General features: G+C 39.3%; 1 protein-coding gene across 3 annotated transcripts in view; it reads right to left on the reverse strand.

Annotated features, from left to right (window-relative positions):
- Positions 1-23,568, reverse strand: part of si:dkeyp-14d3.1 (transmembrane protein 132C) — a 299,252-nt gene that overhangs the window by 86,131 nt on the left and 189,553 nt on the right. The window lies entirely within an intron of this gene.

Raw genomic sequence — 23,568 nt, forward strand, 5'->3', positions numbered from 1 at the left:
ACATATATAGTCATGTTATTTAGGATGTGCCATCAAAAATGCAGATTGTGAGAATTACTCACCAGTGGTCTCACTTGTATGAACCTCTTGGGGGTCAACAGCAGCATGCCATCAATCTTGTGTGCAGAGAGTGGGGTTGGATCATTGAAGTCTGACTGCAGATTCATAGACAGGCTTCCCGGTGTGGATGACAGCTCATAGGAACGCAGATGCTCTACATTTACATGTCTACACCAGGAAGCATAATCAGTAGAGAAAAAAAACATTGTGAATCACAAGGTAGATCTGTGTTAGGCAGTCCTCCACTATATATGAAGCTAAATCATTAATCATCTAAATTATATATATATATATATGTGTGTGTGTGTGTGTGTGTGTGTGTGTGTGTGAGGAGATTCAAGTGTAATTTGACTTATCCACACAAAGCTAAAAACATAACATTTAAAGAAAAGAATCTGGAGTAACAGTGTACAGTAAGGACAAAATTACAACACTAAAATACTGTGAAATTAATAGAAACAGCGTTCTGCGGTTCAAGATATGTGAAACTGAGCACTATTTAATTTGATGATAAAAACATTAACAAAATTTGTATGTCTATGCGTGTATTAAATAAAACTTTTCACAAAAACTGACAAACTCCCACAAGCTAACTGAACTTCCTGTTTTTTTTTTTGTCTTCAGAACATCACGTTTTAAAAAAACTATGGAGGGGACAAAAATGGAGGGAAGGAGGGAACATAGCATCGAGATACAGCACCGCTTTGTGTCTTGCGGTCACAATCCTCTTCTACGGTTAAAAAAAAGCAGGCTGCTTGCAAAGCTATCGCATGGGTGCTACGGGGAAATAGTTTACAACACAGACTGATTTTTTCATCGCTGTACAAGAGACCACTGCTCTTTTACTTTTAATAAGTGGACGTTTAAGTTTGACTTGGTGGCGCTGAGCTCCCGCTTTTATTTTTTTCTCAGAACGTCACGTTTAAAAAATTATGATGGAGGGGACAAAAATGGAGGGAATAAGTCTCTAGAAGTCTAATAAAAAAGTATCTAAAGTAATGCCAACCTTTAATAATGAGATAGCGCTGCTCATTTCATTTAATAAACGGACTTTAGTCGCACACAAAGTTAATAACACAGCTAACTCATGCAATGACAGCATATTAGCTTGCTACGTGGCCAACATTACTCACCATGTCCGTCTTAAAAACATTTAAAACATTTAAGCAACTTTTATGGTGGCTACTTACATTTAGCTCAGTGGTGCAGAACCAGTGACTGTCAAGTGCAGAAGCAGAACAGAAGCGCGACCTCCGACGGTTAATGCACCTCCAACCCTTGCTCTTCTTCTTGGTCTGCTGAGAGGCTTCGAGAGCTGACTGAGCAAATGCTACAAAATAAAAGCACTTCCTGTGCGTGTAATTTCACAATAATTCGTAATTTCATGCTTAATATGTTATTTAGGACAGACAGACAGAGTAGTTATTTCAAAATAAGGCAAAGTTTCAAGCAATGATAAACTCAATATGGAGGAAGTGATTATGTTAAACAGAAAGGACATGTCAAAAAGGACTGATTTCAAAATATATAAAGCTTTACAACAGGATTTGATTGTTAAGAATATAGATATTAAAGAAAAATGGGAACTGGAAGTGAACATAATGATAACAGATGAGGAATGGGAGGAAACACTTGAAGCAGGCCATAAACTAACTAATAGTCCGTCTTGGAGGGAATTTGAATGGAAGGTGAAGATGCATGCTTTAAAACTCCACTTATCATGTCTAAATAGTAATGTTTCAAATTTATGTTGGAGAAAATGCAGGCTAGTGGGAGACTTTTCACATATACTTTTGGACTGCCCTAAATTCATACCATTCTGGGAAGGTGTTAGGAAGAAATTGAAAGAACCTTGAAGGTGAAATTACAATTTAAGTTAAAATGGTTTGTACTGAGAATGCTGTACCAAAAATTGTACACACATAATGGAGACATAAGTAATCAGAATTCTGCTTATGACTGCCAAGAAGTGTATTACAGTTTTATGGCTGGACACAGAACCCCCAAGGGTGGCACAGTGGAGAGACAGAGTTAGACAGGTCTACAAAATGGAACAAATTAATGCAAGACTATGACTGGGACTAGGGAAATTTGAAAAAATCTGGGAACCAATAAAACAAATGTTAGAAAGATAGTACTCTCATGTGAAAATTATTATTATTAATTATTATTTTTATTTATTTATGTATTTTTGTCTTTTGGGTGAGTTATTTAGCTAGATCAAAGTAAAATGTAGAATGTAGTAGAGAGCAGATAAGATTAATACAGAGAAAGCTTGTCAGAACTATATGTACTGATTGGTGATTTGGTTAACTTGGATAGATCTCATGGCCACAAGGAAATTCGAACTTTGTTCAGGGAAACACTGCCCTGGAGAAGGGAAGAAGAAACTCAAATGCATCTCCATGTAAATGTTGTTCTAATTCAAAAATATAAAGTTCCAAATATATATATATATATATATATATATATATAATGTATAAGTATATATATACTTATATATATATATAAGTGTATATATAATGTATAAGTATATATACACTTATATATAATATATAAGTATATATATATATATATATATATATATATATATATATATATATATATATATATATATATATATATACTTATATATTATATATATAAGTGTATATATACTTATACATTATATATACACTTATATATATATAATATATAAGTATATATATATATATATATATATATATACTTATATATTATATATAAGTATATATATATTATATATATATATATATACTTAGATATATATTATATTATATAAGTATATATATATATTAAGTATACTTATACATTACTTGGTGAAATATACTTCTGATAGAGTCAAGTACAAGTATAGTCTAAATGTAAGTAAACTTTAATGTAAGTATGTATTAAAGTATACTTAGTAGTATTTAAAAAATGTACTCGGATAACTATACTTCTGATAAGTACATTGAAAGTAAACTTGGAAGCATACTGTATTCATTTTTAGTATACTTCAAGTATACTTCAGTGTACTTCTTTTTGGTAAGGGTTGTAGTGTGAAGTGTGTTTGGAGATATGCCAAAAGTAGCAATGTGTGGGGTCGGAGTTATGTTAATGCGTAATATATCCAAGATTAATTTAAAGAAGCGTTGCCAAAACTCTGACAGTCTGGAGCATGTCCACAGCATGTCCACAGCATGTGAGTAAGATTACATGGTGTTTGTGAGCATCTATTGCATTTGTCGTCAAGTTTGTCCAGGTAGAGTTTTGATAATTTTTCTTTACTGTAGTGTAACCTATAGAAAATTTTAAATTGAAGTCTGGCACAACTGGATGATGACTTAATTGCTCCTATTACTCTTTCCCAAAAGGTCTCACAGAAATTCAATTTAAGTTCTGCCTCCCAATTCATTTTAGTCTTCTGTAAAAGGGAGTCACTAGATGTAGACTGTAGGTTATAAAAATAGGAGATATGGCCTTTTACCAACGACTTGGCTTTAAGGATTACGTCCATTCCGTTGGGAGTAGGCATCTGTGGGAATGAGGTCAAATGTTTCTTAGCAAAGTGCCTTAACTGAAAGTACTGGAAAAAATCGGATTTATTAAGATTGAAACGAGAAGTTAATTCATTAAAACTTGCAAAGATGCCGTTGATGTATACATCTCCCAAACTATGAAGCCCTCTTTTTTTTCTAAGACAGATAATCTTGAATCTGTTTTTGCTGGAGCAAATAAATAATTATTACAGATGCAAATAAATAATTATTACAGATGCCAATGGATGGCGAGCCATCCGAAATTACGTCTAATTTGTGTCCATATTTTTAAGGTTGCAATAACAACTGGGTTAGAGGAGAGGTCCCCTGGGACCGGCTGTAAGAACCCGCATGCGATAGCACGTAATGACGAGGAACACAACGCTGCCTCACTCCGGCACCAACCGGTCTGGGGAAAAGTGTACCAGGATAATATTTTTTTGCAGGTTAGAAGCCCAATATTACCCTAATACATTAGGTAGGCCTAATCCCCCATCAAATCTATTCCCGCAAAGAAGTAAGCGATTTGCTCCTAGTCTTTTGCCAGCCCAAATAAAAGTTGAAATAATTTCATTTATATTTGCAAAAAATGACTTTGGAAGGAAAATGGGTAAGCACTGAAAGGCATAAAGGTATCTTGGCAATACAATCGTTTTTTAATTTGAATACAACCGGCTAAGGATAGTGGTAAAAAATTCCATCTTTGTAAATCAGACTTAACGTTTGTTGTTAATAAAGTAAAATTTTGTTCGCGATGATCGTGTAACCATAATGCCTAGGTATTTAAATCCTTCATTAGGTATATTAAAGGGTATCGACCATAGAGATATGTCAATGGCCAATTGATTAATCGGGAAGTATTCACTCTTTGAAATATTAAGCTTATATCCTGATAAACTACTACTACTACTACCACTAAACTTTATTTATATAGCACCTTCACATGGCCCAAGGACCAAACAAAGCGCTGCACAGCAGAAATAAACAAAAAATAAAAACATATAAAACCATTTAAAAACCAACAAAAACATGCAGATAAAATCTAGGATGCGTGGAATATTTGACACTGGATCTTCAACATAAAGGTGCAAATCATCTGTATATAACGATACTTGATGTTTGATGCCCCATCTCTCAATTACTTCAAATCCTTTCAATCTTTTTAATGCTTGCTGAAAGTGGTTCAATCGCTAATGCGAACAGCAATGGAGATAACGGGCACCCTTGTCTAGTGCCCCGAAAAAGTGAAAACGGAGGGCAATGTTGGTTGTTTGAGCAGACTGAGGCCATAGGGGAGGAATAGAGTAGTCTGACCCATGCAATAAAAGTGTCTCCAAAACCAAATCGTCTCAGAGCGAATAGCAGACATTTCCACTCCACCCAATCGAATGCCCTCTGTGCATCAAGGGATATTATAGCTTCTGGGATATTAGAAGAGGATGGGGAAAGTGTGATACCCAAAAGCCTTCTTATGTTTGAATATGAGTGCCTTCCCCTTATGAATCCTGTCTGATCCTCTCAGACAATTGAGGGCATAACAGAGTCTAATCGCCGGGCCAGTATTTTTGCAAGAATTTTTGCGTCCACCGGGAGGAGCGAAATTGGCCTATAGGATGCGCATTCTAGTGGGTCCTTACCTTTTTAAAAATTAGGGAGATAGAGGCCTGCATAAGCGTAGGTGGTAGAGTATCCTGCTCTAGTGAATGATCATACGTTTCCAGTAATAATGGTGCTAATTGTTCAGAACATTTTTTGTAGAATTCGACCGGATGACCATCTGGGCCTGGAGATTTACCACTTTTCAATGACCTTATTGCTTCTTTGATTTCTGAGTGTAATGGCAGCATCTACGTTTAGGTTATTTTCGGGGGAAACTTCGGGTAAGTCTAATTTTTTTCAAGAAGTTGTTCAAATGATTTTCATCTATACAGGCTTCTGAGGTGTAAAGCTGTGTAAACAATATTTTGAAAGTGTCATTTATTTTATCTGGGTCTGAAGTTATCGACCCTGAATCATCAGTTATTTGTGTCATTTGATTTGATGCTGTTTTTGCTTTTAATCATTGTGCTAAGAGGCGGCCTGCTTTCTCCCCATGCTCGCATACCAGTCCACGGGAACGCAGAAGTAGTTGTTCAGCCTCGGAGGTAAGAAGAAGATCTAGTTCCGTTTGGAGTTTTGTTCTTTCCTTGCATAGATCAGGTGTATTTGTAGAAGAAAGACGATTTTCTATGTCTGCTATGGCCTTTTCCAGCTCTTCCCGCTAGGATCAGTGCAATTTATTAGCATGAGATGTAAAGGAGATAATTTTCCCCAAATATAGGCTTTTAAAGTGTCCCATAAAATGGATGGCGATGTTTCCTTATTTTTACTGGTTTCACAGAAAAATGTTATTGACTCAGAGACTTGCCTGCAAAAAGTCGGCCTCTGCCAGTAGAAGAGGATTTAGACACATATCAGGTGGCAGGAGATGTGCATGCTCTGACGGCCGATCACCGGACACAGCAGCGTTTGAAGCTGACGGCAGCTCGTTAACAAACATCCACAAACAATTAAGATGCATTTTCGCCCAATTTATTTACTGACAACGCAAAAAATAATCTGGTAAGTATAACTCACTCAACCTGGAGGGTTTGTTTTCTAAAGTGAACTAATAATTGATGCACAGGTCACACAGGGTGATGGCTACTGGCTGTGTGTTTGTATGTATGTGTGTGCGTGTGCGTGTGCGTGTGTGTGTGTGTGTGTGTGTGTGTGTGTATGTGTGTGTGTGCGTGTGTGTGTGTGTGTGTGTGATGCCCAAAGACTGCTACTGTTACAATACAATCAATGTCTCTTTTTCGTTTTTCTGACCAATTTTCCCTCCCTTTAATCTGCTCACGTGGGACTCTAGTGGGCATGGGCCCCTGGGAGCCCATATGCATTTTGCCCATTGGATGATCTTGAAGGACTTCAGTCATTTGGGTTTCAATTTTTGGTTACATTTGGTTCTTTTCCACTTTGGTGTTTTTCTATACAAAGCTGATAAAGGTCAATCTGCTCCACACAACTGAAAATATATATATTTTTTCTTTAAACCATGTGATCTCATTTCACACTCACTCCTGGCTGCTTCCCTTTTTTCCTCTCCCAGGCAGGAACAGAGAGAGAATGTTCTTTTGAAGCATATTGTTATATTAAAGCTGACAGCACCGAATAGGTTTTACCTTACTGTTTTGAAATTGCTACCTACTTTGAGCCAGAACCCCTCAGAAAGCAGTTGTAGTTGACTGCAAGGATCAGCATCTAGACTCTTTCAGTGTGGAAACCAGTTTTCCCATCAAAATAGAAGATTTTAACAATATTCCCAAAACCAGACATGAAGAGGAAGCTCGGTTTAGCATGGCAGTGAAGTCAAATCCAGTGTGCTAAAAAAAAAAGGTTATCTCAGCATTATCAGCTGGCGGTGGGGTGGCACGGTATAAGAAAACTTGAAATAAGCGATAACAGAGATGCAATGATGAAATGACTTGCAATAAATAAAAACTTAACTCAGGAACAACAAAAATCAAACAAAAAGAAATAAAAACATGTAAAAATGACTAAAACATATAAAAAAATGGGAATAGCAAAAATTGTGATCAAGAGATGTGAGGAAAGGGAAAATGAGCATGAACAAGAAAAAAAAATCAGTGGATACCGGGAAAAGCTGAATCAGCAGAAAGAGAATAACGAAGTTAACGCAAGTGTTTGCTAACCATCCAAACTAAGTGCGGTCTGCCTCGGGGGCAAGCATCTTATCTATGAGAACCCACCCAATTGGCCAAACGGGTAAAGAGCTTTATTTGATTTGTCATAAACTTTATGCTTCTGTTTGATTGACAAAAAGCATAATGTGTAGCAAACATTTGAGCTGACCATTCATTGCAATTTTTTTCTGTTCTTTGCGAAATGCGTATTGCACATGTTAATACACATATGTCAGAGTCAAGGCCCGTGGGCCAGATGCGGCCCGTGGAGCATTTTTATGTGGCCCGCAAGATAAATATCAAAAATATATTAAAACTGGCCCGCTGGCCAATTTTACCGTAAAGACTTCAACTCCCATGATGCTTTGCGGCGTCAGCGCAGAGGCGACGCGCCCCCTCCTTTGTGTTTTTTCCAGCCCGAGGCAGTCAGGGGTAGTTGGGTGTCAGCAGCTCCGCTGTCTTGGACGAACTATACTCCTCTCACTCAGCGCCGAGTTCACTCAGCTGTTTTCTGACGTTGAAGCCCAGAAACGGAGATTCTAGCCGCTCAGTAATGTGTTCACGACTTAAAGAGAAAGTCTTCCAACTAACATCCAGACAGAGCTGATATAACTCCAGCGAACAGCGACATGCTCAAACCAGCACGGCTCTGTGGCTGCTGTCGTTGTGTTTCCTCCCCGACACACAACAACTCGGTCAAGTTGCTCAGACATGTTCATCAGCACAAACCTATGTGAGCACCTGTTGTGATCTAATGTTGTCATTATTATGATGAAGATGAACAAAACAACAGGAGTCTCCTCCTCAGCTCAGATCAACCCCATGATGCAGGTATCTGGCTGGAACAGGTGAGTGTCACAGTAAACCAGTGGAGCAAACTGAGCTTTAAATATTTAGGTTTTATGCTCTTTTTCTGCTCCAAAACATGAAAGTTAACAGGTGAGATGTTGCATTTTCATTTAAGATAAAATGATATTTTTATTTTGTTGTTGGCCCGTGAGAAAAGATTTAACCTACAGTAAAAAAGGAAGTGGAAAGGCTGCAGATAGATGAATAGAATAGAAAATCCCTTTATTGTTCCTCAGTGGGGAAAGCTAGATGTCACAACAACAATGGCACGTATTACAGGAGAAAAAAAGAGAATAAAAATAAGAAAAATGAATAATCAAGAAAACATAAATCCTGAATAGATTTTAAAATGCTGAATATACCACACTGATGCCTTTTATTTAAAACTGACTTGCTCGTGTGTCATTTGGTTATTCCACATTCAGTGTTAATGCAGAAATATGTTTGTTTCCAAATTTAAAGGTTCAAAATTGCATATATGTTGATAAAGAAAATGTGCAAATGTGCCGTCACTTTTTCAAAAAAATTTATTAAGTTTGGCCCTCAACTCCGTCCCAGAGTTTCATTTCGGCCCCTTGTGAGTTTGAGTTTGACACCCCTGTGTTAATATGTGATGACGATACATTTGTGATATATTGTGCAGCCCTACAAAGGCTGTTTCTTTACAACTTGTAAATCTCATAAAAAGTTATATTTTCAAATGTGTCATCCTGCTTCTTTCCAACCTCTACCCTATCAGACTATTATTATTCATACATGGCTAGACATATATCCCATGTTGACCTCATCTAGATTTAGTTCTAATTAAATATTTTTGTTTAATCTTAATTTTACTTTTCCCCAAGACAAGTTACTATATTGAACCATCTAGGTGACTTCTGTCATCTGGTGGAGAATATAAGCAATAACAGTGAGATAGTATCACTTTTATTATTTCATGATTATGCAGTTACTATGTTAAAATGATCAACTAAGCAGATCAATTTTCAGGATATAAAGACATAATCACTAACACTTGTAATTTCCAATAGAAGCCGTTGCTTTCAGGTGAGCGGCTTTTGTTGTTGTTTTGAAAGACGGAAAACTCAGTCTCTTTTTTTGGTGTCAAAATCCAGCTTTAATATTTCTGTCACAACTCAGCAGAGTCTGTGCAGAATGGAATGACTGCAGTCAAAAATACTTCAGGGCTGAGGGAGTGATTAGTGTCACACTTGCTTTAGAGGGACATGGATGTGATTAAGTACGTTTGTGTTGGAGCACAAACATGTGACGGCATATTAGGACCTAATAGACGTGACTTGTTATTCAGGGTGCTCATAAAGAACATGTGGTGAGAGCAGATTCAGAAAATAATCTAGAATAGGGTCACAGTTTACTGTACATCTGCTCTTTGTGATGTTTGTCACTGATGTAGCTCTGTTCATGCCCCCGGGGAAGTACACACACACACACACACACACACACACACACACACACACACACACACACACACACACACACACACAAGCATGCACGGGTGTCTCATGTTCATACTTGAAAGAAACAGCAGGGGGTTAGGAATAGAGCTATGCTACCAAACACAAACATCTACAGAAGCAGATGATTATAGGCTTGATGAAAGTCAAACTATTCATCGTAAAAGTTAAACATCACCTTCCAAAATCCTGCTGAGACCAGCAAACTCCAGGAGTTGTGTTTACTTTTATTTGTAAAAATAAAAACAAACCTCCAAAGGCTGAAATGCACAAAGCAAAGTGATTTTAATAGAACTCATAACTGAATGTAATTGATGGTCCTAGTATTTAGTAAAAGCCAAGCCTGAAAGATGAAAATCACACTTGTTTAAAATATTTCTTCTGTGATCTGAACATATCCGTTTCCTATGTTTCCTACGTTGCTGTATTTGGACCACATAGATAAAGAAAACTAAGGGGTAACTTTTCAGATTGATGCAGAGAACAATGCTTTAAAACTGAAGGATGAGGCATTTCTACTTTACTTATGGCATTGGGGTACGATAAGAGTTCCTGAAAAAGTTGTTGGAGCAAACTACTTTTTCAAAGCACAATCCAAAGGTCCAACCCTCTTTCTCCTGACGTCTGCCCCCAGGCCAGGCCTCCAGAATTACAGGAACAGCAATAATTGTTCCTGAGGTTTCAGTTTTACATTTCTGACCCATTGTTGGTAGCTGTTTGCCATAATTCTTACATAACAGTCACATAACAAAACTATGTAACTGTGTAAGAAATTTGTATGCCACAAATGGTGTTTTTTATTTTTTTATTAATAATTTTTTTTTTTTGCGGAAAATGAAATGTTGTTTAGCTTTACTGGTTTGTACGTAATTACGTTCTTGGAGGACTGAGGAAAATTTGTTCTTCAGGTGACCTGGACTTAGAGCAGAACCCCTGAGGTTTCAGCATGCTGGGTCCTGTTCGTGATGCCAAACTGTTGAGAAATTTAATTAGAGACTTATTAAAGTGATGAGAAAACAGTCTATGATTCAATCAAAAGGTTTAAATTTCATCATTGTAATATCAGGAATGAAGAGACACTCTGAAAACACTCTTCCCCAGTAGTATCAAGAGTCCTGCGTAAGCATGGACCTCCTATTACGTCAATCCATAATTTTATCATTGAAGATATCTTTACCCGTTATATAGTGAAAAGTAATTAGGCTCCTTTATATTATGGCAAGTGGAAGTTAGAAAGCTAATAGCTTCAGGCAGCTCTTAGCTTAAAGATGGATAGTTGAAAATGTCTAAACGATTAAATCCAAACAGGACAGTCACTGTAAAATGTTGTTTTTCTCAGTTTGTTTGGGAAAATCAAACTCAGTATGGTCTTTATCTTTACTGACACGACACATGCATTGTCTTTATTGCCTTGTGGCAATTTTGAAACAAAGAAAAGGACAAAGAGTCTCTGTAGGACAAATAAAGAAACATCCTCAAGGTCGGGCTTTTCTTCTGTCAACGTTTAGATCAAATCGACTTCCTCTTGTCATATAGTGACATTAGACAAACATAATCAGACAATTGTTTGAACAGACATCAGAGGCTCTTTTACGGTCAAAGCTTGTCTGAACACCGCAGACACCATGCTGTAAAAGATTCAAAATACACCATCTGAGCGATAAGTATGGTTGTTAATCCACTGCAACATGAAATGAAGAGAATAGCAAATGAAGATGCATAATGTAAAATGATGGGAACAGAAGTGGCATTTTGTGTGTGTGTGTGTGTGTGTGTGTGCGCGCGTGTATGTGTGTGTGTGTGCGCGCGTGTGTGTGTGTGTGTGTGTGTGTGTGTGTGTGTTATGAAATGGGAACAAAAATAATCAAATTTGTGGCTTCAGTGATGCTTGAGAACAGCACCCTGAAACTCTGCTGTTCTTATGCTCCTTCACCTGGAACGGCAATAAGCCAGTCAGCAGCAGGAAGCCAGAACACACACGCACACGCTCTCTCTCTCTCTCTCTCTCTCTCTCTCTCTCTCTCTCTCTCTCTCTCTCTCTCTCTCTCTCTCTCTCTCTCTCTCTCTCTCTCTCTCTCTCTCTCTCTCTCTCAAACAGAGCCATACATAAACATTGCAAGTTGTACAGTAGCATGCTTGTTGTCTCAGATGTGTGTGTGTGTGTGTGTGTGTGTTTACCTTCACACAAACATTGTCTGCCTATTGCTGATCCAATTAAATTCTCTAAATGTTCTCAAACATTGAATCAATTTACATATGACGATAGCAACCGGCAGAGCTGACAGCTGCCACATGTTCTACTCTAGAATATAATCTGTGCTACACATGTTCCCAGCCAGCATGAAGAACTCACCTCCTGCGTCTGGTCATGTTTTCTTCATGTCTACGTCAAGAAGTTTCAAGAATTAAATTCAGGTGAACATTGACCAACTCTTTACAGTAATGGAAGATAAGTAAGGAATATAAACCTCTATATCTTACTAGCTTTGATATTAAAATTAGCTGTTTCTATTCAGAGCTTTTGTAACTTTATTGTAATTTTTTAATAATCAGTAAAATAAATATTAATTTGTCTATTACTTTGGTATGTCGTAGAAGAATCTTCAATATCACCTTCGTCAGATTCAGGAATTTGTTTTATGTATTTAATTGTTTTGAAATTGTGCAAAAAAAACACTTTTGAATTGGTGGACTGTCAGTCAGAGCATCAAAGGAAGGATTGTAGCATCCAATGCCTTGCTCAAGGGCGCGTTTGCTTTGAGAGGTAGGGACAACACTAATCATTTCCTGCCAGGTGAAGAAAGTAAACCAGCAACCTTAAAGGTGAGGTTCTCTGACAAACGTATGCTACTTTTTTTTAATACAATTGGTCACTCCGAGGTTCACATGCAAGCTGAATGTGAAAACTATTTTCTACACCTATTTACTGCATGAGCCGCAGACAGAAACAGATGGGAAACAATAGGGTCAGAAAAAGCCACACAGATACATCACACTGTAAAGTTGCATTCATTGACTCAGCGTCCAGGAGAGAGCAGAGCGCATCTCGGCTAGTAGAAGCTAACTGTTAGCATTAGCAACAACTCCACAACATGGCAGAACTTGTTCAGGCTTGTTTTATTTGTGGAGATGAACCATCAAAGTTGCATTTTTATCCAAGAAAGCTGAGCAAAAGGAGGCAGAGGAAGAGTTGCGCTGCTTTTAGTAAATCATAGGTAAGACGTTTGCCTACCATATATATCAATGAGTAATACTCAAAACATTGACATTATCTCACCCCCACTCCTCCAAACATGTATGTGCCCCTGAAACAGGGAGACACGAGCCTTTTTTCACAGATAACAACTCATAAGGCACTCATTCATACTAGAGACCACAGGAGATTGATTGAAATAACACGTGGATGCCCACTCCAGACACATGTAGAGGAACTAAGAAAATTACCTGTTTTTAAAGCAAAAGTCAAACATAAAAAAATATCCCAAAATAAAGTTATAGCAACACATTAAAACAACAACCAAAGCTCTGAAATCCAGTCCTCTCGAGTCCATAAGAACTTCTGTTTAGAAATTTTAAAATACAAAAGTCTTTTTGGTTTAGTAAATTTTTTACATTTCTTCTTTTTTTGTGGAAAAAAAAGGAAGTAATAAGTCCCACAGGATTGTGATGAAGAAGTACTACTGTTAGGGTGACCAAAAAAAAAAGGTCTGACCATGAGATAATTAACATCACCTGCACGGATTACATATTTGTGTTTATGAGATGATGATAGTTTGAGAAATCAGCATTTATTCAAGAAATGTCACGTTCTTCATTTACGGGTGTTTTTATCAGCATTTTTAAAATACTTTTTAATCAGTTTGGCATGCGCATACAGCAGATCAACACTTAATTGTCTCCTTTATTTATTAGGAAGACACAAAAACATTTACATTTTTACACAGACTATGTGATAAACAAATCTTTGCACTTTGACATCGTTAATTAACTATTTAGGTCTCTGTATGTCTTGCTGTTCCGTTATTATTGTTACCTAATTAAACACACTACAAACACACTACAAATATATTAAAATGAACCAGACTGAAGTAAAGAACAGATAAACAGATAAATACAACTTTTTAAAAGCTGTTAAAGTTATTATTTTGATTCTTGAAAAGCCACATAAAGATCACGGTGGATACATTTGATTAGAGGTAATGAATGACAGACCTGCTTTTGAATGATCGACACTGACAGACTGAAAAGGGAGATGGCCACAACTGTGATTTATCTAAGGTGAGGGTGATTTTATTATTTTATTTCTGCTGGAGTGAGAGGTTCCCATTACAAGGGAACTCTCCTGGGTCACAGCCAATGAGCACCCTCAGTGGTCAGGGCCCCCTGGCAGGGCTGATTTCTGAGGGGTAAAAAAAAGGAAGCCAATGATCACAGCACGAAGCACGATCTCTCTTCTGAAGGAGCCCAGTCACATTTTCCTGACCCTCTGATTAGCCACTCTGCAATCAAAGCAAATTACTCAGAGCCTGAATGTAGTGTAGTCATGGATACGTCCAAAAGCTAAAATCACAGCTCACACAACAATGAAAAGTCCATTTCTAAAGTAAAGAGAAAAGATACGTATCAGCTGTTTCCATGGAAACTTCTAATTTTCTTATCTGAATCTGGTGCCCTTGAACCTGTGAGGCTGAAGTGATGACTCCCCCTCAGAAGAAATGTGGAATGCTGCCGTCGCCATGGCAACTCGGTCTCCCTATCCCAGCCTGGGCGGGACTGCGACCGGTGAAGGCCGCTGAATCGTTTCCAGGAGTCACTGCTTTCTAAACCCAACTACCTCCCTCCCCTGTCCAAACGGAGGTGATGAGTGCTGCTTATCGCGGCTGCATGCACTGATGTGTGGAGTCCCCAACCCTACCTCCCCACCTAGCAGACACTTATGTTGTGTAATGTCTGAAGTCTGTTGCATTTCTGTCTGAGGGGTTTTTTGCATAGCAAAGCTGCCCTCCCTGTGGAGGGTAACTCTGAAGCGCCTGTTTTTCCTCCACCTGACTCAGTCCTCATGTAAACCCTCTGATCTCTATAAGGTAGCGCGACTCGGGTTGCGAATGACCACTGTCACTAATTCTTGTCATGTGTCGTTGTCTTTGCCTATGTATGTCTGATCTCAGAATGTGTGTACTGAAACTCTAATTTCCCTCTGGGATTAATAAAGTATCTGTGCCGCCCCTTTAAGGCAGACATGTAAATTTAGCTCTGTGTGTGCGTGCGTGCGTGCGTACGTAATTTGTACCGGTAGACTTGCCATAGTTATTCTCAACTGGAGATGACCGTTAAGCTAACTGTTATATTTTCTGCATATTGGTTCATCTTTTCTTGCTAAGCCTGAAAGAGCACATGCCTGTAAGTCATACATGTTTGTTCCATTGAGCGTATTTATTATAGTTTTATGTAACAGTTGAGAATCTTGTGTGTGGAAGTTTTTATCTCTAGTAAAAACGGTTGTGATGCTAATGTGTTAGCCCGTCTATGGGATTTTACATATATTCTTAGCATTGAGCTAACCGCTAGGTTCTTGGGGAAAAAACTTGATTGTTTTATTATATTATGGTTCACACATAAAGTACATGACTGTTTATTATTAAGTGTTTATTAATATAAAATACATATAAATACATCACAAATGTAACATTATTCATTTATTGTTTTTCTGTATTGCAGTTTTACAGTGCCTTCTACAGTAAAGTATCTAAAACGTCCCTGCTGACTCCTGGATGTTTATCGTGGACCTGTTAAGCTATCTGCCCAACACGTTCTCACTCCCAGCGTGTCAAAAACAAACGCTTGGTCAGCCACCCTCCACGTCAGACCCCTGACGCCAAAAGTGCCCTTTTTCGTTACTTATGTGCGAAAAGGGGTTTTTCCCTTATTTGACTGCAGATCGCAATGCAGCGTAAAACTGAAGCGATGGGATGTCCGCTACCGTTGCATCCCAATGCAGCGTTACACTGACGCGATGGAATGTCCGCAGCCAGGGCACCAAACAAACTCATTGTACCTCATCTTAACCTTATCCTCTTATTTAACCTTGTCTTCTTATTTAACCTTCCCCTCACCCCTATCCTAACCTTAACCATCTTGCCAGCGAACACGTTGGTGATGTGTCGATCGCTCTAAAAGCCGGCTCTGTGAAGTGAACGGAGGGAGCCGCCTCATCATTGGTCAGGTTTGGACCGAGCCAACGTGAGGGGGAGGTTTCAACTACCAAGGTGGAGGTTAAAAGTAGAGGGTATGTGTAACCTCCCCCTCGCCAGATGGTATGTTCTAACGTTCCCCTTGGGCGGCAAATACGAAAATTCACAGTCAGACTCTGACTGTCAGAGTCAGAATGCACGGGAAACAAACGCTTGATCGCAGTGAGAGTAACGTTTTAGGTAGCAAGAGGGTTAAGGTTAGGATGAGGGAGAGGGGAAGGTTATAATAGTGAAACGTTAAGGTTTAGGTGTGGTTAAACGAGGTGGTTCGGTGCCGCATCGGTTAAATGAGCTGGTTCGGTGCCGCATTTAAGGTTTAGGTGCGGTTAAACGAGCTGGATCGGTGCCGCATCGGTTAAATGAGGGTTAAGGTTAGGATGAGGGAGAGGGGAAGGTTATAAGTAGTGAAACGTTAAGGTTTAGGTGCGGTTAAACGAGCTGGTTCAGTGCCGCATCAGCGGATATCTAATCACGTCAGTTTTACGCTGCATTGGGATCTGCAGTTACAAAAGGGGAAAACCCTTTTCGCACATAAGTAACGAAAAAGGGCACTTTTGGCGTCTGGGGTCTGACGTGGAGGGTGGCTGACCAAGCGTTTGTTTCCGACGCTTAGGGTGTGAGAATGTGTTGATCTGCCAAGCTAGAACCCAGCTTCATTGTCTAGTGAGGGCAGAATAGTATCTTTGAATTTAATTGAATTGAATGTTATACTTATCATTAGACTAATTTCACAAATGAGCAGGAGTGCAGAGGTAGAGGGAATGCTCACATGCTGCATGTTCCACAGAGAAAACATGGCAGATCGGATAAATCTATTAATATCTTTCCAAACTCCAAACATGTCTTTCAGTCAAATATGTGGCTCCTTTGTGAAAGGAAGCTAAAAACAGACGTGGCAGCTCCCAAAGACACGAGATGGGTGTAAAATATGAAACACCGGAGGAAGGAAAAAAAGGTGTAAACCCCACCTGAAACACTGTCAAATCAAGGGGAGACAGGAGGGCGAATAACAGTGATAAATGTCACAGAGGTGTCGTTGCCTCTGTGACTTTTCAGGTTTTCGACAGTGCAGAAAAATACTTTAGATGTTGATCACAAAATGAATGAGATTTAGTCTGAAGAGACAAAAATATAATGCATCCCTTCATATTTAAGGCTAAAAGATATGTATATAATTTTACTGAATCACATTTTAATTACATCCGAAAAGTGCAACATATCCAGAAAAGAGCAGGTCTTGCTTATAAAGGCGTGAGCTGTCTGAGTCAATTTGACCTGAAGAAGGCTGAGAAACCTGATCTGGAAGATTTGCCTTTACTGTTTACTTGACGTAAACAACACGCGTTGGCAGTTTGTGAGTGCCTCTCCAGAGTCTGAGCGGAGAAATCCATCCGGACAAAGTGTTCGCTGACGGGAGCCACCAGCACCCAACATTAACCTGTCACGGTGACACCCAGAATGGCACCAATTTTACATGTGATAAAGTTTTATTACAGATCTGAATCTGAATGAACCGATTTGCAGCGAGCCGTGTGCTTCCACAGAGCCACGTTCATGCAGGTTCCTTGTTTCTAATATTTCAAAGCATTTCCAATATGAAGGCTGCAATAAATGGTGGGTGATAGAATCACGGCACCTGGAGCATCCCTCACGTTGCTATAATTTTCACCAAGATACTAAACCAAATACTTTTGATTTATGGCATGTCGACTGGCATTTATTTATACCTCTCTGAAGAGGAAAAACCTGAAATAGAGGATGTGCTGAACATGGATGTTAACAGTTGGTTCTGTTTAAGGGTTGTCATGGGGATGTGAAAGGAAAACATGGGTTTTAGTGACCAGCCCATGAAAGTAAACTACAGGAAGTATCAATCTCACAGATTCCAGTTGAATCGGATCCACTCTGTCCTTTTCCTCAGAAGATACTGAAGACATCAGGACACCTTTGCTCATTGTATCTGAAATAATTGCAGTAATTCAAATAAACAAAAAAAAAAGTCATGGTAATTTATTCTGAATCTTTCTAAATCAAATTTCATTTTTCCCGACTTGAATTTAGTTATCTTCATCCGATACCTGTACGTTCTGCTGGTTTAATTTCCAGCCGTCTCCTCAAACTCCCATCTTCCCGTACTACCTTGGTATGGATGAAGTCCAGGTTTTAAGTTGTTTTTTGTCAGATTATCATTGTAGTTGTTTTCTTTTTCTATCCCGAGGCCTGTACTACCAACAGGATAAGTGGCTTAGCAAGACAACGCCAGGCTCACTTTGAGATCTTTAGCGTCCCCAAGCTGGTTCACTTTGTATGAATCTGTCACCATGGCAACTTATGCCGGAAATCTAATCTGTCTCAATGTGAAGGCATGCAACCAATAGTTTTGTTTCCATTGCTGGAACTTTAGGCTATATCTAGGAGGGGGGGATTGATTGGGAAATACAATTTCCCAGTCCTCCCAGTCTCCATTCGAATTCAGCCCTTTCAGGACTTTACATCACACATCGCAACTGCTTCGGCAGGGAGTGATGTTACTGACAAGCACCAAAAAGCATTCAAAGTAACGATAATAACATTAACAGCATTTATATATATAATTAATTATTTTAATATATATCATATATAATATTATAATCTGTTCAGAGGACGAGAGCAGCTGTATGATGTACAATGTGGCGTTCAATGGTCAGAAGAAATGTCGTTTTTTTACAGTGAGACAACAAAGTCCTGTTAATTAAGTCATTGTGGGGGAATTTCCCCGTGCTTTCTGGTGTCAGAAGTTTAAGTTTAAGTACAATTTATACTTATTTTCTTTCACTTTCATTTTGTTTTACCAGCAATTCTTCACATTTTACTAATGCCGGTTGTTTTGTAGGTCTGCTGATATTATGTCCTACTGAGTTAGAACCAATCAGCGTGAGTTAACCAAAACTTCCGCTCAGCTACTCCACCGGGCCGTTCCGAGTACCTACCCCTGATCAGGTACTCCGAAGGTTCCTGAAAATGGCCCGTAAGACAGCCGTTCGGCTGGCCCAGTCAAGTGGAGACACGTGCATGTAGGGAAGTTCCTATAAATCACCCCAAAATTCTAATAATGGAAACAGGGTTAATTAGTGCATTTTAAATATGTAAAAACTAAAAAATGAACATTGTAAGGAGTTGATGATTTGCTCTAGACATAGGACTAAAGGTCACCATCATTGCAGATTTTTAGGAGTCGCTTAAAGACTATTAGTTTGAGGTGCAAAACCGTTTTAAGTTGAGTTTCATGTTGGAGGCATCAGAAGTCCAAACCTTCCTCTCGGCTGACTTCTCTCAATGTGGAAGAGCAATGGCTCCACTCTGAGTCGTCTCTCATTCACAATGCCTGCGGAATGGATGTGGTCCAGCTTCCATAAGGCTCCCGAAAAGATCCCAAATCATTGAACCCAACCAAAGCATTCATACTGGCTGTGGTGCAGTGCAGATATGGATGCAGCGCTCCTAAAAGTCTATTTTTTCCAGACTCCAGGCAGGCAGAATGTGAGACGTGGTTCAGCAAAGTGATTCCAGTATATATAAAAATAAATAAACATGCTTACTTTTGTTTCATTATTAATGACAGCGATGTCAGTTCAGTGTATGATAGTTCACTTTCTTTTTACCGGTATATTTTTAAACATATTGTGTCAGATTTCTAATCAGTTGGTGCTCTTGAGGGATGTGAGATGTACAGCAAACGAACCAGCCAGTGTGAATATTAGTCCTTCTGGAAGTCATACGCATACTGGATCATACCCAATCCGAACTCGGTCTGAACGAGACTTTAGGCTGAGCCCGGCCACTATGAGAAGGAACCTCATTTTGTTTGCTTGAATTTGTGTTGTGGTTCTTTCTGTTAAAACCCAAAGCTCATGCCCAGGTGTGGATAGGAACATAGATCGTCCGGTGAACTGAGGGCTTTGTTTGCTGGCCTAGCTCTCTCTTGACCACAAAAGAATAATCGAATGTCCACATCACTGCAGATGCTCCAGATCTGCTTGTTGATCCTCCACTCTCTCCTTCCCTCACTCATGCCTAACATCTCATTCATTAATTTAACAGATTTTTGGATTGTGATCTTCTACCTGTTTCCCTTGAATGAACGCACATCAAAAGTAAAAGTATTCTGTCTGATGACCACCTTCCTAGTACAACATAGCCTGATCTTCCATCTCATAGTTGGTTAAATGTTTGCATAACAAAGAACATCTTCACATCCTCAGTGCGTTTGAAGAGAAAAGTCAAGCAACAAGGCATGTGCATGAGATCAAATGATCCTAGCAGCTGCAAGTTGTGGATAATACAGGAGCTCTGTTTTAAACATAGACTGTACATATATGAGGTTTTAAACCTCAGTGGGGAGCCTTTGGGTGTGTTATCCATGAAACATGATGTTTAAACATGACGTTTAGACCATTTTTACATGTCCTACCTTTTACTTTAACTCATCTTCATCATTTCTGCTGTTTGCTATCAAAAAATTCTTGAAACCCTCTTTCAAAACTATTTTAGCAGTTAGTGTGATTTTTTTATTTTTATTTTTTGCAATCGCTTAAAAACGGCGTTTTACATTGCTGTTTTGTTTTTACCAATAGAGAGGAAATACTGCAGCAAATGTAATTTCTGTTGAAGTTATTCTCCAGGGGCAAATAAAAAAACGAGTGGGCTGTTATATTTCAAATAACCTACACTGCCTACATTAAAACCCACTTTTAATAAGCACGAGGATCTCTTTAATTCAATCATTCATACTTTACCGGTTTCTCAGATGCATGCAGACAAAAGGGCTGAGTGTTATTAATTATACAATTATAATGAAGTGTGGATGCAAACTGAGGGCTCCTTGCTTGTGCGCTTCAAAGCCACTAAAGGGATCACATTTCTGATTGTCTTAGCAAGGTTCGAGTGAATTCATTATTGCAAATATTCTACTGCCTCACGCATGCACACACACACACACACACACACACACACACACACACACACACACACACGCACACACACACACACACACACACACACACACACACACACACACACACACACACACACACACACACATGCACGCACGCACGCACGCATGCTCACATCTAACCTAAGACACTTCCTAATTCAAAGTAAACATCACCGAAGGACCATGGAAGAAAACGTCCGTCTGTGTAAACATTTCTACAATATATGGACTTCATTTGGACAGGGGAGCAATTTTGTCACCCATTTGTTTATTGAGACTGTTGAGGGAGCAGCTTGGTTCCTGCCCAATCAGGCACATTAATGTAGACGTTTATTTCAACACTCCAATAATACGGTGTAGAAAGAAGGTTAAAGCACAACATTAGAGGACTGGTCTGTTTGTTTTTAAAGGAATGAACATTCAAGGTTGTAACAGAAGATGCAAACAGTAAAGTTGGGTTGGTGTGAGGAGGAAGGAGAGAAAAGCACTCCTTCATTACATTTCTATATTGCTCCTCATTGCCTTGAGCAAAACAGGACGCAGTCAGTGCGTTAGCCTTGGCTCTCGCTGGGGCACATCAATTCCCCAACAACAAAATCTCATCCTGCAGTTAATGAAATGCACCATTCCACCAATGTCTAATCAAAACTAAATGCTTTTTTGCAGCGCATCATCATTAGAGTCCATCAGCTGAAGTAAGCTCCGTAGTGTAATGGATCCCTAATGATGGCAGTTATCATCACCGGTGAACTCAGACCTTTTTTGCATCAGGCATCAGTTGCACTCTATATCTGTCTCATTCATAGGAAAGCTGTCTAAACAGCAAATTGCAATGTAATAAATAGCTACTTGTCCTGATAGTTACACTCAATTTTCCTCACATTACAGCCCTCAACTTAAGACAGAATAGCAAACAATAGGAACAAAGAACATCCAGCAAAAGCGCTGAATACTCTGACACACACACACACACACACACACACACACACACACACACACACACACACACACACACACACACACACACACACACGCACGCACACACGCACGCACGCAGGCACACACACACACACACACACACAGTCTGACCCTGGTTGATTGGTGGGTGACATCATGACCCTACAGGCCTGGACCAACACCTGCAGGTACTTTGACACTGCTCATGCTTCAAAGAAGTCCTTAAAGATGTGTAAAACCCAGGTCCTTTCAACTCTACCACGGTTGGCATGGCAACAAACCCTGCTAGCGCACAAGCCATCGAATGAGGAGACCTGGTGCATGTGATCGCTGGTATTCTATCACAATTCAGGATTCACCCTCGAGGCAGCTGGGATGTGAAAGTTTAAACTCCAGCTTGGGTATCACAGGTAGAGTCAGAAAAAGGATCAGCTTTATAACACTGTGTGTGTGTGTGTGTGTGTGTGTGTGTGTGTGTGTGTGTGTGTGTGTGTGTGTGTGTGTGTGTGTGTGTGTGTGTGTATGTGTGTGTGTGTGTTTTGCTAACAGGTCAGTGATGACTAAGAAGACAGAAGTAGAGACAGATGTTAAATTTGCTGTAACAGCAGAACAAAATGCAAACCGACATCTTGTGAAAAAATAAAATAAACGACAACAAAAACTATCAGCAGAGTTCATCACACAGCTGTTACAGAAAGTAAGCAGAGAGGAAAAACATAAAACACTGCAAGTCATGTTTACTGATGCAATAGCAAGATTTGTGCACACGTGCACATTGGCAAGAATCTGATCAGACTTGCATATTTAAATGTACAAGTTGTCCCCTGTTGTTTTAGAAGCAAAGCATAATGTGTAAACAGAGCAGCTTTGTTTGGGATAATTACAGTGTTTGGGGAGGAAGTGATGTGGAGGCTGTGTGGGCATGATTGCCTTGTACCTCAATGTTAATGTAGGGACTCATGGATCAGGGAGGTGGGATGAGAGCGTCTGCACAAATCCTATCTTCTAAAAAGTCCACAAGAGACCCGTGTAATGAAGAAAACACATCTGCAGAGCTGGACCAGCATTTTTCATCAGGATCACATTTCCTCTGGACATTTATTCATTTGTATACACATCTGTTTAAATACAAATTGTAAATATATTTACGGTATAAAACGTCCAGACTCTTAGGCCCTGTCCACACGTAGCCGGGGATCTGCCAAAACGTAGATATTTTTCTACGTTTTGGCCTGTCATCCACACGAAAACGGATCTTTTTAAAAACTCCGGCCAAAGTGAAGAAATGCGTTTTCTCCGTTTTGGGTGTCTGCGCGTGGACGGACAAAACCGGAGTTTTAAGGTCCGCAACGTCACTTTCCGCGACAAAAAAATGCTGACATCACGTGTGCGACCTGTGTTTACACTAGCCGGCATCATGGATGCCCTCAGAGCTGCGCTCTGTCACTACTCGATCCATCAATTGTCCAAGCGCTTTTTGCTTGTTTGTTTTTGCAAGCGGAATTACTGCTCCTTGCGGAAGACCACAGACGAAGGACGAAGTTAAGAACGGGGGAAGTACTGCCGCCTACAGGTCTGGCATGTCCTTAACAACGTATTTATCCGGGTACGTGTGGACAGAGTTTTTTTTTTAAAGTGAGGTGGTGTGGATGCAAGTTTTTGGAGGGGCGGATATTCGTTTTTAAAAAAACCCGGCTACGTGTGGACTAGGCCTTAATGCCAACAAGAACATCTATATAG

This window comes from Nothobranchius furzeri, chromosome 17, assembly GCF_043380555.1.
Source record: "Nothobranchius furzeri strain GRZ-AD chromosome 17, NfurGRZ-RIMD1, whole genome shotgun sequence".
In the NCBI taxonomy this organism is placed as follows: domain Eukaryota; kingdom Metazoa; phylum Chordata; class Actinopteri; order Cyprinodontiformes; family Nothobranchiidae; genus Nothobranchius; species Nothobranchius furzeri.